At 42.2% G+C, this 12,093-nt stretch overlaps 1 protein-coding gene across 1 annotated transcript in view; it reads right to left on the bottom strand.

The window, feature by feature from the left end:
* The window catches only part of LOC126174993 (uncharacterized), a 397,453-nt gene that overhangs the window by 93,174 nt on the left and 292,186 nt on the right, over nt 1-12,093 (bottom strand). The gene's annotated exons all lie outside the window — the stretch shown is intronic.

The following is a 12,093-nucleotide window of genomic DNA, read 5'->3' as shown; positions in this document are numbered from 1 at the left end:
TTAACGGAATGGATAATATCCTGAAAAAAGGTTAAAGGTGAACATCAACAAAAATAAAGGAAGGATAATGGAATGTAGTCTATTAAATGCTCCGATTATGCTTCGTGGACTCAAATCAGGCGACGCTGGCAGAATTAGGTTCGGAAATGAGACATTAAAAGCAGTAAATGAGTTTTTCTATTTCGGCAGCACCATAAGTGATGACGGTCGAAGTGCAGTGGAAATAAAATGCCGTCTGGCAATGACAAGAAATGCAATTGCGGAAAGTGAAATTTGTTAAAATAGAATATAAATTTAAGTGCTAGGAAGTGAAGGTATTTGTCTGGAGTGTAGTCTTGTACGGAAGTGGGCCATAAACAGTTTGGACAAGAAGAGGATAGAAGCTTTTGAGACGTAGTACTACAGAAGAATGCTGAAGATTAGATGGCTGGATCGAGTAACTAATGAGGAACTGAATCGAACAGGGAAGAAAATTATGGTACAGCTTGACCAAAAGAAGACGTCGGTTGACGCGTCAAGGAATCATCGGTGTTTGGTAACGAAGGGAATAAAGAGTAAATATTTTTTCTACTATGCGTAATATTCTTCCAATCAGTAAATATCGTGTACTATACACATTCTAACGTAGTCCATGTTTTCTCTCAGATTTCAGTCTAACTCCTTACCAAATTTCAGGGAAGTTAGTTCAACGATGTAGTTGTGAGAACGTAAAATTTAGAGTTACTTTCGCATATCATATAATACAATACTAAAACGGATTTTGAGGAGCGAGCAAGAGATCTTTCGTCCTTCATCAAAAATCTCTCCGATTCTGAGAAAGTCAAAGATGACTTACGGCAGCACAAGCCAGGTGTTTGCAACATTGCATGCTCATGAGGCAAATTATACAATGATAAGCCAAAACATTATGATCGCTGCCCACCACGACGTTGGATACCGCCTGGTGGCGTTGAGGGAATGTGGCGCGGTAACAAAAGCTTATAAGGAAAGCAGACGCGGACAGGGGATCACCCTAGCCGAGATATCGGCTGAAAATTGGGAGATCCATTGAAAAACCAACTTTGACAAAGGACAGTTTATATCAACCAGCCTGTGAACGAGTATCTCGAAAACGGCGAAGATGGTCGAATATTCACGTGCTACTGTTAAGGATCTATGGAAAGACAGTGGACTGTGAAACTACCACTAAGCGCTAAATGGTTGGACGTCCACGACTCTACACAGAACGTGAGGTTTGGAGACTTGTCTGCTCTGTAAAGTAGGATAGATCTGTTGCATCTCTGTCGAAAGAGCACAGTGATAGTGCCCGTACAAGTGTCTCGGAGCTCACCGTTCATCGTACATTGTCGAATATGGAGCTCCGCAGCAGACTACCCTTACGTGTTCACATGTTGACCCAACGACATCTTCAATTAAGATTCAAAATGGTTCAAATGGCTCTGAGCACTATGGGACTTAGATCTGAGGTCATCAGTCCCCTAGAACTTAGAACTACTTAAACCTAACAAACCTAAGGACATCACAAACATCAATGCCCGAGGCAGGATTCGAACCTGTGCCCGTAGCGGTCGCGCGGTTCCAGACTGAAGCGCCTAGAACCGCTCGGCCACACCGGCCGGCTTCAATTAAGACTGTCGTGGGCACGGGACCATCGGGATTCAACGTCTATCAATCGAAAGGTGTCGGCTCTACGGGTGAATCACATTTTTGGTGCACTATGTCGCTGGTCGTCACCAAAAAGGCCGCCATTGAGCGAACGGCGGCTCGAAACGTGCAGCGCGCGACGGACGTGTTATGCTATGGGACACCTTCTCCTGCTGCCCTTGCATGGGACCTGTAGCAGTAATCGAAGACGCGCTGACAGCAGCGAAACACCACCCTTCATGCTTATTTCTTCCCCGACGGCTAGGTCATCTTTCAGCAGTATAATTGTCCGTGTCTCGGAGCCAGAACCGTGCTACAGTAGTCTGTGGGACACTACTGTAAACTCACGTTGATGTCTCGGCTACCAAATTCGCCGGATGTAAATCCTATGGAACCGATCTGGGTCGCTATCGTGCAACATCACCGCATACGCAAATCAGCAGCCCTTTATTTACGCGAATTGCATGACCTGTGCGTAGACATCTAATGCCACACAACTCCATAAACTTACTAACAAACTGTCGGATCCCTGACACGCAGAATCAGTGACGTATTTCGTTCCAAAGACGGACAATCGAGGTATTAACCCCTTAGCTTACAATGTCGTGTGAGAGTCGAAGCGTGCCGATCTGGCCGAACATCAACCAGACGTATCAGAGACGTGGTACGTTTCCCGCGCCGAACAAGCGCATGTCGTGTGAGAGACGTCGTCGGTCAGCCGCGCCAAATGTAAACAGAACGTCTCTGACACGTCGCGGAGCTGATCGAGTACACGCGGCATACACGAAGTGTTCTTCGCCGCATTCGGACCTGCCGACATTACAAAAATACTTTCACAATGTTCCCGACGTGTAGCAAACGTGTTCACGAGGAAAGGGAGACATGTGGTGGCATAGCCAACAATGATTTTGCAGGATATTTTGACAGCGGCAGTGACAGTGGTAGCGACGTTTTACCTCCTGTACGAAAACGGTGTAAGCGGCTGGTGATTGAAGATGACACTGACGAAGAAGAGCAAACCTACCAGCAACAATCAGAGTCGTGGATGTGGCAAAAGGAAGACAATGACCCAACAATCTGGACGTATACGGTAATTCCCGGAATAAAGGAAGCAGCTTTACAGCACGTGAGTACAAGCATAAGAGAATTAGACGTTTTCTATGTAATATTTAATAGTACATTTTGGGAAAACATCGTAACTGAGACGAATAGATATGCACAAGACGTACTCAACAATGAACAGACGAGACGAAAAAAGACCAAAAGTGGTCTCCTATCGGCTGTAATGAAATAAAATTACACATTGCGCCATGTATAATCATGGCTGAAGTAAGGAAACCGTCGATTCAGATGTATTGGTATAAGAGGACCGTTATAGAAACGCCAATATTTAGTAAGACGATGCCTTTCAGGAGATTTCTGCACATAAGTAGATTTCTGCATCTAGCGAATAACAGTTTAGCCAACAACACAGATAACCTGTACAAACTTAAGGAAGTGTACACAATGCAAGAGAATATTGCCATTGATGAATCATTAATGAAATTTAAAGGGCGCATATACTACAAACAATTTAACCCATCAAAAAGAGCGAGGCTCGGTATTAAAATTTATAAATTGTGTGAGTCAAGTTCAGGATACTGCTATGATTTTAAGATACACACGGGTAGTGACAAACGTGATGCTGGTGGTAGTGCCTCAAAGTGTAGTTCTAGAACTATCACAGTCGGTATTACACAAAGGTCATACTCTATATTTAGATAACGGGTTTTCTTCACCGAAACTTTTCACAACCCTCTTCACCAATAAAACTAATGTGATTGGAACGGTGCGCTCAAACAGAAAAAATATGCCCACAGACTTCCTGAAGGCAAAATTAAAGAAGGGAGAATATACTGTGAGGAGTTGTAAAGTAATATTGGCACTAAAATAGAAAGATAAAGGAGACGTTTACATGCTTTCCACAAAACATTCCACAGCAGAAATGATTCCCACAGCCACACCTCTCCGCAATGCGTCGTGGAAACCGAAATGTGTCGTCGAATACAGTAGAGGCGTGATTGGAATTGATCGCCAAGATCGGATGCTCGCATGCTTCCCTGTGATGAGAAAATGTATGAAAGGATACCGCAAGATATTCTATTTACTACCGCTACGGTCGCAGGTTCGAATCCTGCCTCGGGCATGGATGTGTGTGATGCCCTTAGGTTAGTTAGGTTTAAGTAGTTCTAAGTTCTAGGGGACTGATGACCTCAGAAGTTAAGTCCCATAGTGCTCAGAGCCATTTGAACCATTCTTTTTACTACTTGATGTTGCTTTATTTAACACGTACATTTTGTATTACAAACTACATTGCGGCAAACGACAGAGCTACGCAGAATATAGCATTCACATTGCAGAATTATTGTTGAAAACTACGCCTTTAACGGAATATAATCGGAAGGGTCGATTAGCATCCGGCGATATACCACAAAGACTGCACGCGCAACATTGGGCACATTTTCCCCAAAATATGGAGCCAACACCATCAAAAGTAAATCCTGCGAGAGTTTGTGTAGTGTGCAGAAAGCATAAATGACGCAGCGAAACAACGTGGAACTGCAAAAGGTGCAGGGTTGCATTACATTTGCCAGATTGTTTTGAACGATATCATACAATCGAAGACTATTAAATTCGTGTACATGTCATTGTGAAGACGTTGCGTTTGAAAATATGTTTGCCAACGTACTAACGTAACAGGTCCCAGAATGTTTTGAACAAAATATTATACAGTCTTAGAACAGTGCATTGTTGTGAATATTATTATTAAGATGTATTTCATCAATGTACATTTGCTTATAAAGGGAAATAAAACGTTTGTGAATATATCGTTGCGTTTGAGACAATGAATGTTCCGTTTCCAATGGGCAACTAATCGTCATTATTTATGATACCAGTAGAAATGTCACGCTACTGGTATCTCACACACGTACTTACAAATCCCGAGGGCGTCTGCACGACTTCGGACGCCACCAGGCGTAGTGCACCGTAGCCTTAGCGTGTGTAAGCGCCGGGAATCGTAAGGCGCATCCTTACCTTGCATCCACTTACAGCTCACGCTAACGGAACTTAAATCGTAAGGCAAAGGGTTAAGCAGGTGACCATAACGTTTTGGCTCATCGGTGTATATAGGGCAAACATAGCATACTATTGTGGAGCGTTTTGTTGAACACCAAGGCTGTACTCGTCTCCTCCCAGCCAGCATATCCGCCATCGCACAACACCATATTCCCCCTGGTTACTCAGTGAAAGACAACGCAACAAATACTGTGGTCCATATTTCAAAATTTTGGGACACCAATACCAACGAGTCGATGGAAATACGTCTGTCTGGCGGCCTTATAAAGGTTCTGCACGGAATCGTGTAATAGCGTACAGAACATCGTTCTACGACTTTACCGTCAGAAGATGATCGATCTGATATCGATGAGGCGATCCATCACCACTGAAGACGCAAGCAGCAGCGCTCAGACTACAGCAGAAACGCATGCGCTATAGCAACGCATGTGCAACAACAGAGAAATACTTCTCAAAATCTGAATTTGTATTTGATGTTAATAAATTTCTCTTCTGCGGAAACGCTTTTTCTTGCTATTAACAGATTGCATGTTATTCCTCTTTACTTCTATCATCGACACTTACTTCGCCGCCCAAATCAGGAAATCCATTTACTGCTAATTTTTTACCCTAATTCCTTCAGCATTGCCTGATTTAATTCGACTACATTCCATGCTCCATGTTTTACTGTGGATGTCGGAATACTGAATTTCCTAACGATTTTCTAAATGCAATGCCCCGTGCATGTAGCTCCAACTACCATTCCGCGCTCAAAGTCTGGTAATTCCCGTCGTGCGGCCATAAACATGTCAGACACCTTTTCACACGAATCACTTAAGTGCAAATGACAGCTCCGCCAATACCTTGTTCTTTTATACCTTGTGCACGTGATACTACCGTCGCCTGTATATGTGCATTTCTCTGCCTCATGACTTATGTGACCTCAGTTTTTTACAGTGTCGCGTTCAGCAACGATGATTTGAACGAAAGTAAATCGGACTAAAGAAATTCGAGAGTGCGACCGAGCTTCGTCCTAAGCTGCGTGCTCACACTAGGACTATGAGGGCCAACGAACGACCTCCAACCACTTCGTTGGCCGAGATTTGCTTAGTGTGTACGGGCGATAAATCGGCGCCAACGAAGTGGTTGACCCTTAGCTGCGGTTGGGACAGCCCGCGGTAACATTAAAGCGTCGCCGGTGGGTTACTCTTGGGACGCGTCTCCTTCTCCTAACGTGGACACGCTGTCGAATGTTCACTAGTTCAGTAGTGATTTTCTGTGTCTGTTAAACGGGTTGTGAATTAGTTGTTTCTAAAAATTCATTACGGTGGCATATGAATCCTGAGTAGCTGAGTACTGCCGATCTTTCCCGACACGTAAGGTGAGTAGTGTGGAAAGGAAAGAGGAGTAGTTGAAGATGAGATGGGAGATACGATACTGCGAGTAGAATTTGACAGAGAACTGAAAGAAATAAGGCGCCTAGCGTGGGTGACACACTGTCGGAGTTACTCAGGTCTTTGGAAGAACATACCATGAGGAAATTATTTTGGAAATTTGTGGTAAGGTCTATGGGACCGAACTGGTGAGGTCATCGCTCCCTAAGCTTACACACTACTTAATCTAACTTAAATTAACACCGCTAAGGCCGACACACACGTCCATCGTCCATGCCCGGGGAAGGACTCGAACTTCCGACGGGGGGGGGGGGGGGGGAGAGGGGGAGCCGGACCGTCTCACAAGACGGCTGAGACCGCGCGGCAAGCAAACTATTCACTTGGTATTCAAGATATACGAAGCAGGTGCAGTACCCACGTGTACTAAGAACAACGTAATAATTGTAGTGCCAAGGACCCAAGAGGCTGACGAGTAAAAATATTAGCGAACCAACAGTTACATAACTCGTGGTTGAAAAATGGTATCAAAAATTCATTACAGAATCCAGAGGCTGATGAGTAAAAATGTACCGAACCAACAGTTTAATAACTCGTGGTAGAAAAAATACTTTCAAAAATAGATTACAGAAGAATGAAAAGACTGGTAGCAGCCGATCTAAAAGGTATATAAGTTTAGGTTCCGCGGATACATAGGAACATGCGAGGCAATACTGACCCTACTACATATCTTAGAAAATACGAATATAAACCTACGTTTATAATTAGTCTGTATTTAGAGAAAGCTCTTGTCAGTATGCATTGGAAAACATTAATCGAAATTTTGAAGGGAAGAGGGATAAAATACAAGCTGAGCAACGGTGTCCACACTGTGACAAAAGTCATGTGATAGCGAGATTGATATATATATATATATATATATGGCGGCAGTATTGCGTACACAAAGTATAAAAAGGGCCGTGCATTGACGGAACTGCCATTTGTATTCAGGTGATTCATGCGAAAAGTTTTTCGACGTGGTTATGGCCTCACAACGAGAATTAACAGACTTTGAACGAGGATTGGTAGCTGGAGCTAGACGCATGGAATATTCCATTTCGGAAATTGTTGGGAATTCAGTATTCCGACATATACAGTGTCAACAGGGTGCCAGGAATTTCAGACATAACCTCTCACCAAGACCAACTCAGTGGAGACGGCTTTCACTCAACGACCGAGAGCAGCGGCGTTTGCGTAGAGTTGTCAGTGCTAACAGACAAACAACACTGCGTAAAATAAACGCAGAAATCAAAGTAGGACGTACGACGAACATATCAATTAGGACAGTGCGGCGGAATTTAATGGGCTGTGGCAGCAGACGACTGATGAGAGTGCCCTCGCTAACAGCGCGAAGTTGCCTAAAGCGCCTCTGTTGTGCTCGTGACCAATTCGGTGGGAACCTAGACGATTGGAAAACCGTGGCCTGGTTAGAGGGGTTCCGACTGCAGCTGGTAAGCGCTAATGGTAGGGTTCGAGTGTGGCACAGGGCTCGTGAAGTCATGGACTCTAGTTGTCAACAAGGCACTGTGAAGGCTTGGAGGTGGCTCCATAATGGTGTGGGCTGTGTGTATATGGAATGGACTGGGTCATCAGATCCAACTGAACCGATCATTAACTGGAAATGGTTATGTTCGGCTACTTGAAGCCCATTTGCAGCCATTCATGGACTTTATGTTAAACAACGATGGAATTTTTATGCATGACAGAACGCAATGAGAACGAGACAATTGATGCAATAATTTACCAACAGCAGTATGATTTGTAGAAGTTTATTTTATTTTATGAACTTCTGTGTGCTACCAGTTTCGGCGTTACATTGATGCCACCTTTAGGCCCCTGCACAATGAATAGAAGAAATGTACTAACATAAAAACAATTATAAAAAATATAGAACATACGTAAACAATTTACAGGTATCATGTTAACTATGTAAGTGGCTTAAAAAGACGTATTATGTATCATTAAAACTATATGTAACATTAGGGCACATATGCTTCTGCTTATGTCATGCTGTTGTTTTCCCTATTTTATTCAAATAACGCATGATAGATGAACATATGTGCACGCTATTATTCATAAAACCGTAACACACAGTTGTACTAGGCCATGCAACACATCAGATGTACTGCATACACTCGTATGTCCAGTGGAACAGTGGAAGAATCATTTTTTAATAATAATTAACTAATATAAATAACAATAAAATAAATTAAAATACAAGAAAATGTGACAATCATGTGAGAATACACAGTTATTTACTATTCTGACATGGTTGTTACATTTTCTTGTATTTTAATTTATTTTATTGTTATTTATATTAGTTAATTTTTATTAAAAAATAATTCTTCCACTGTTCCACTGGACATACGAGTGTATGCAGTACATCTGATGTGTTGCATGGCCTAGTACAACTGTGTGTGCCGGCCAGGGTGGCCGAGCGGTTCTAGGCGCTACAGTCTGGCTCCGCGGGACCGCTACGTCGGAGGTTCGAATCCTGCCTCGGGCATGGATGTGTGTGATGTTCTTAGGTTAGTTAGGTTTAAGTAGTTGTAAGTTCTAGGGGACTGATGACCTCAGAAGTTAAGTCCAATAGTGCTCAGAGCCATTTGATCCATTTTTGAACAACTGTGTGTTACTGTTTTATGAATAATAGCGTACACATATGTTCATCTATCATGCGTTATTTGAGAAAATAGGGAAAACTATTAACAACAGCATGACATAGGCAGAAGCGTATGTGCCAATAATGTTACATATAGTTTTAATGATATATAATACATCTTTTTAAGCCACGTACATAGTTAACATGATACCTGTAAATTGTTTACGTATGTTCTATATATTTTATAATTATTTTTATATGAGTACATTTCTTCTACTCATTGTGTAGGGTCCTGAATATGGCATCAATGTAATGCCGAAACTGGTAGCACATAGAAGTTCATAAAATAAAATAAGCTTCTACAAATCATACGGCTGTTGGTAAATTATTGTATCAAGAAGTTCATGCCAGCCGTCGTCCCACGATCCATAAAGGAACATCGATGACGAGACACAATTGTTCGCGATTGGTTTGAGAACGTTTTGGACAGTTCGAACCAATGGTTTAGACACCGTGTTCGCCAGACACGAATCCCACCGAATATCCGTGCGCAGTTCGTCCGCAAAATCCTGCACCGGCAACATTTTCACAATTACGGACGGTTACAGAGACAGATTGGCTCAGTATTTCTGCAGAAGACTTCCGAGGACTTGTCGAATCCATACCACGCGGAGTTGCCGCACTACGCTGGGCAAGAGGTGGTCCGACGCTATCATGGAGGTAGAATAAGGGGAGATGGAGCTACAGACTTACGCTGTACGTTGTTTTGAAGCCAACATTAGCAGACGAGTGTCTACAATTGCTTCTCATTTGTCATTTCTGTCGTGTGCACGCGATATTTATTTTATATAGTTAATGTTGCACTGTTTTAGTGAAGAACACAGCATAAGGAACGCAACCTCAAACGTTTTTCTGGTCTTAAATGCGTATTCGATGCAGTAATACGACAGGAAAATATGACGCTTCTGGCCTCAGTACTGTAATTCCTTTTTGATTACACACTTCGAATAACCGAGAAGAGAAGTATGAGCTATGAAAAGCGTGCTTTCGTAATCCATTTCTATTCACTTTCATTGTGTTTGTGTCGATAATTGATAAAGCCAGAAGTTCAAAAGCATTGATTGATAGTTTAGAGGCACCGATTTGTATTCGTTGCATTTTCAAGTCAAATGCAAATTTTAAATGTTCAAGTTTGCAAAAACTTACCTTATTTCCATTGGTGTCCCATAGATGTACACAAGGATGATACAAAGAAGCCAGTTCTCATGTCAACAAAGTGAAAGATTCGTTAAATTACAAAGGAAAAGAACTGAATTTAAGATTGTCAGGCCCATTGTAGTTTACACATCTGCTTTATTTTTAAATTGTACCTACCAAGTGACATTCAGTGCGGCAAATAATAGCAATTTACAGGGTAACACGACAACACAGTGATTAATGTAATGATCTAAATAGCCTGGACTTAGATAGGGAACTTTGCTTTAACAAATATGTAACCCTTTAAGTACTTATAATTCAACCACTGTAACAGGTGTTCCACACATTTTACTGAAGATTTAATTAACTACATGTAGCTACATTACTTTTGTATTAAGTCATTGCATTTTAAAACATTAGTCCCCATTTCCTGGGTATTTCTTGCCAGGACTTTTCAGTTACTTGGTAATAACCAAACAATGAAAACCAAGTGTATTGCTAATCTCCAGAGAGCTCTTCGCGTTGGATTGATAGGAAATCTAACGTCAAATCACAGAAATAAAACCATACAGTAAAACTTTACAGTGCATCAGAATTTCAAGTATGTATAAGAAAATACCGCTTAAATAAGCCCTCTTACGAATGAAATGTGATTTATTTAAACTTTAGACTACAATCAGAACGATTATAGTTCAATTCTTTTATCTTGGCGGTTCGCGCATGCCCGCCCAGACGCGGGAGACTGCTGCGTTGCCAGTTGTACGCGCCAAGAGAAGCAGGGCCATAGTATAGTTAGCAAACTTACGTTAAGGGGTTTACGAAGTAAAGCCATCACGGCCGCATGAACCCTTTCGCAGCTACAGAGACGTGCTCCCCGCATTCCCCGCTGTGCGCGATTTTGTCATCATTGCATTGCTCGCCTGTGCAGACACATGGTGTTTAGACTGCTTTGACACACTTTATCATTCGATTTCACAAAAACTATTTGGCCCAAAAATTTGATTTTTACGCATCTTCTTGACTGATACCTTCCCCCCATAAATGACTAAATTTTGTTTCGATGTTCAACGCAGTTATTGTGCGGCATTAGATGTAGTAAACCATTGCACGAAATTCTGAAGAGTTTGCAGAGGTAAAGTCCACAGCGTATACCTTCCGTATGGTCGATTTTAGTTGCCACTAGAAATTTCAAAAAATTACATTCAAACGAATAAAATTCATGAAGTAAGACAATTCGATATTGTTTTTAAAGTAAAGAAAATATTAAGCACCGATCAAGGTGTCTTTTTTTCATTTTGTTCGTTATTGATCGTTGTGTTTGGTCGTTGCGGCCGTCGCAAGACATCCTGTTTAAGTTCGGTGGTTGATCCTTCCACTCAGTTTTTTATTACAGAGGCCAACGGGCTCTCTGACCGAACACGCTGAGCTACTGTGCCGGCAGGTTAGAACTAAGAACCTTTCGCTTAGCAGCTATACACTTTATCCATTACGCTAACGCAGCTCGCCATTCCTTATGTCTCCCGGAGTGCTTTAAAATAGCACGCAAAATACCGACAAACACTGTTGGTATGATTATGAATTACTCACGTTTCGTCGAAGTACAATAGGAAATAATTACCGCTGTTCTTCATTGCGAAAAAGCGGTTTGTCCGCAGGTCGTGGTCGTGCGGTAGCGTTCTCGCTTCCCACGCCCGGGTTCCCGGGTTCGATTCCCAGCGGGATCAGGGATTTTCTCTGCCTCGTGATGACTGGGTGTTGTGTGATGTCCTTAGGTTAGTTAGGTTTAAGTAGTTCTAAGTTCTAGAGGACTGATGACCATAGATGTTAGGTCCCATAGTGCTCAGAGCCATTTTGAAAAAGCGGTTAGTGAGAATGATACAAACACCTTTCCTCGCTATCGCCTGAATTAGGAGGCTTATTGCTTGTTTAATTAATAGAATATGAAGCAATTTGTATAAAGAATGCTTTTTCCAAACTTTCTATAAAAGAAAGTCTGCTATCAAGATACTGTTTTTGTTCAATTACTTTATTTATGACTGAACGTTTCTAAAACTGAAGACACTCGTCCGTGCTCTGCACTGCAGTCGACCTCTGGCAACGTCGTTCTCTGTTGATTGGCTGACT

The sequence above is a fragment of the Schistocerca cancellata genome, chromosome 3 (genome assembly GCF_023864275.1).
Source record: "Schistocerca cancellata isolate TAMUIC-IGC-003103 chromosome 3, iqSchCanc2.1, whole genome shotgun sequence".
NCBI lineage: Eukaryota > Metazoa > Arthropoda > Insecta > Orthoptera > Acrididae > Schistocerca > Schistocerca cancellata.
This window is presented reverse-complemented; position numbering and strand designations above follow the sequence as displayed.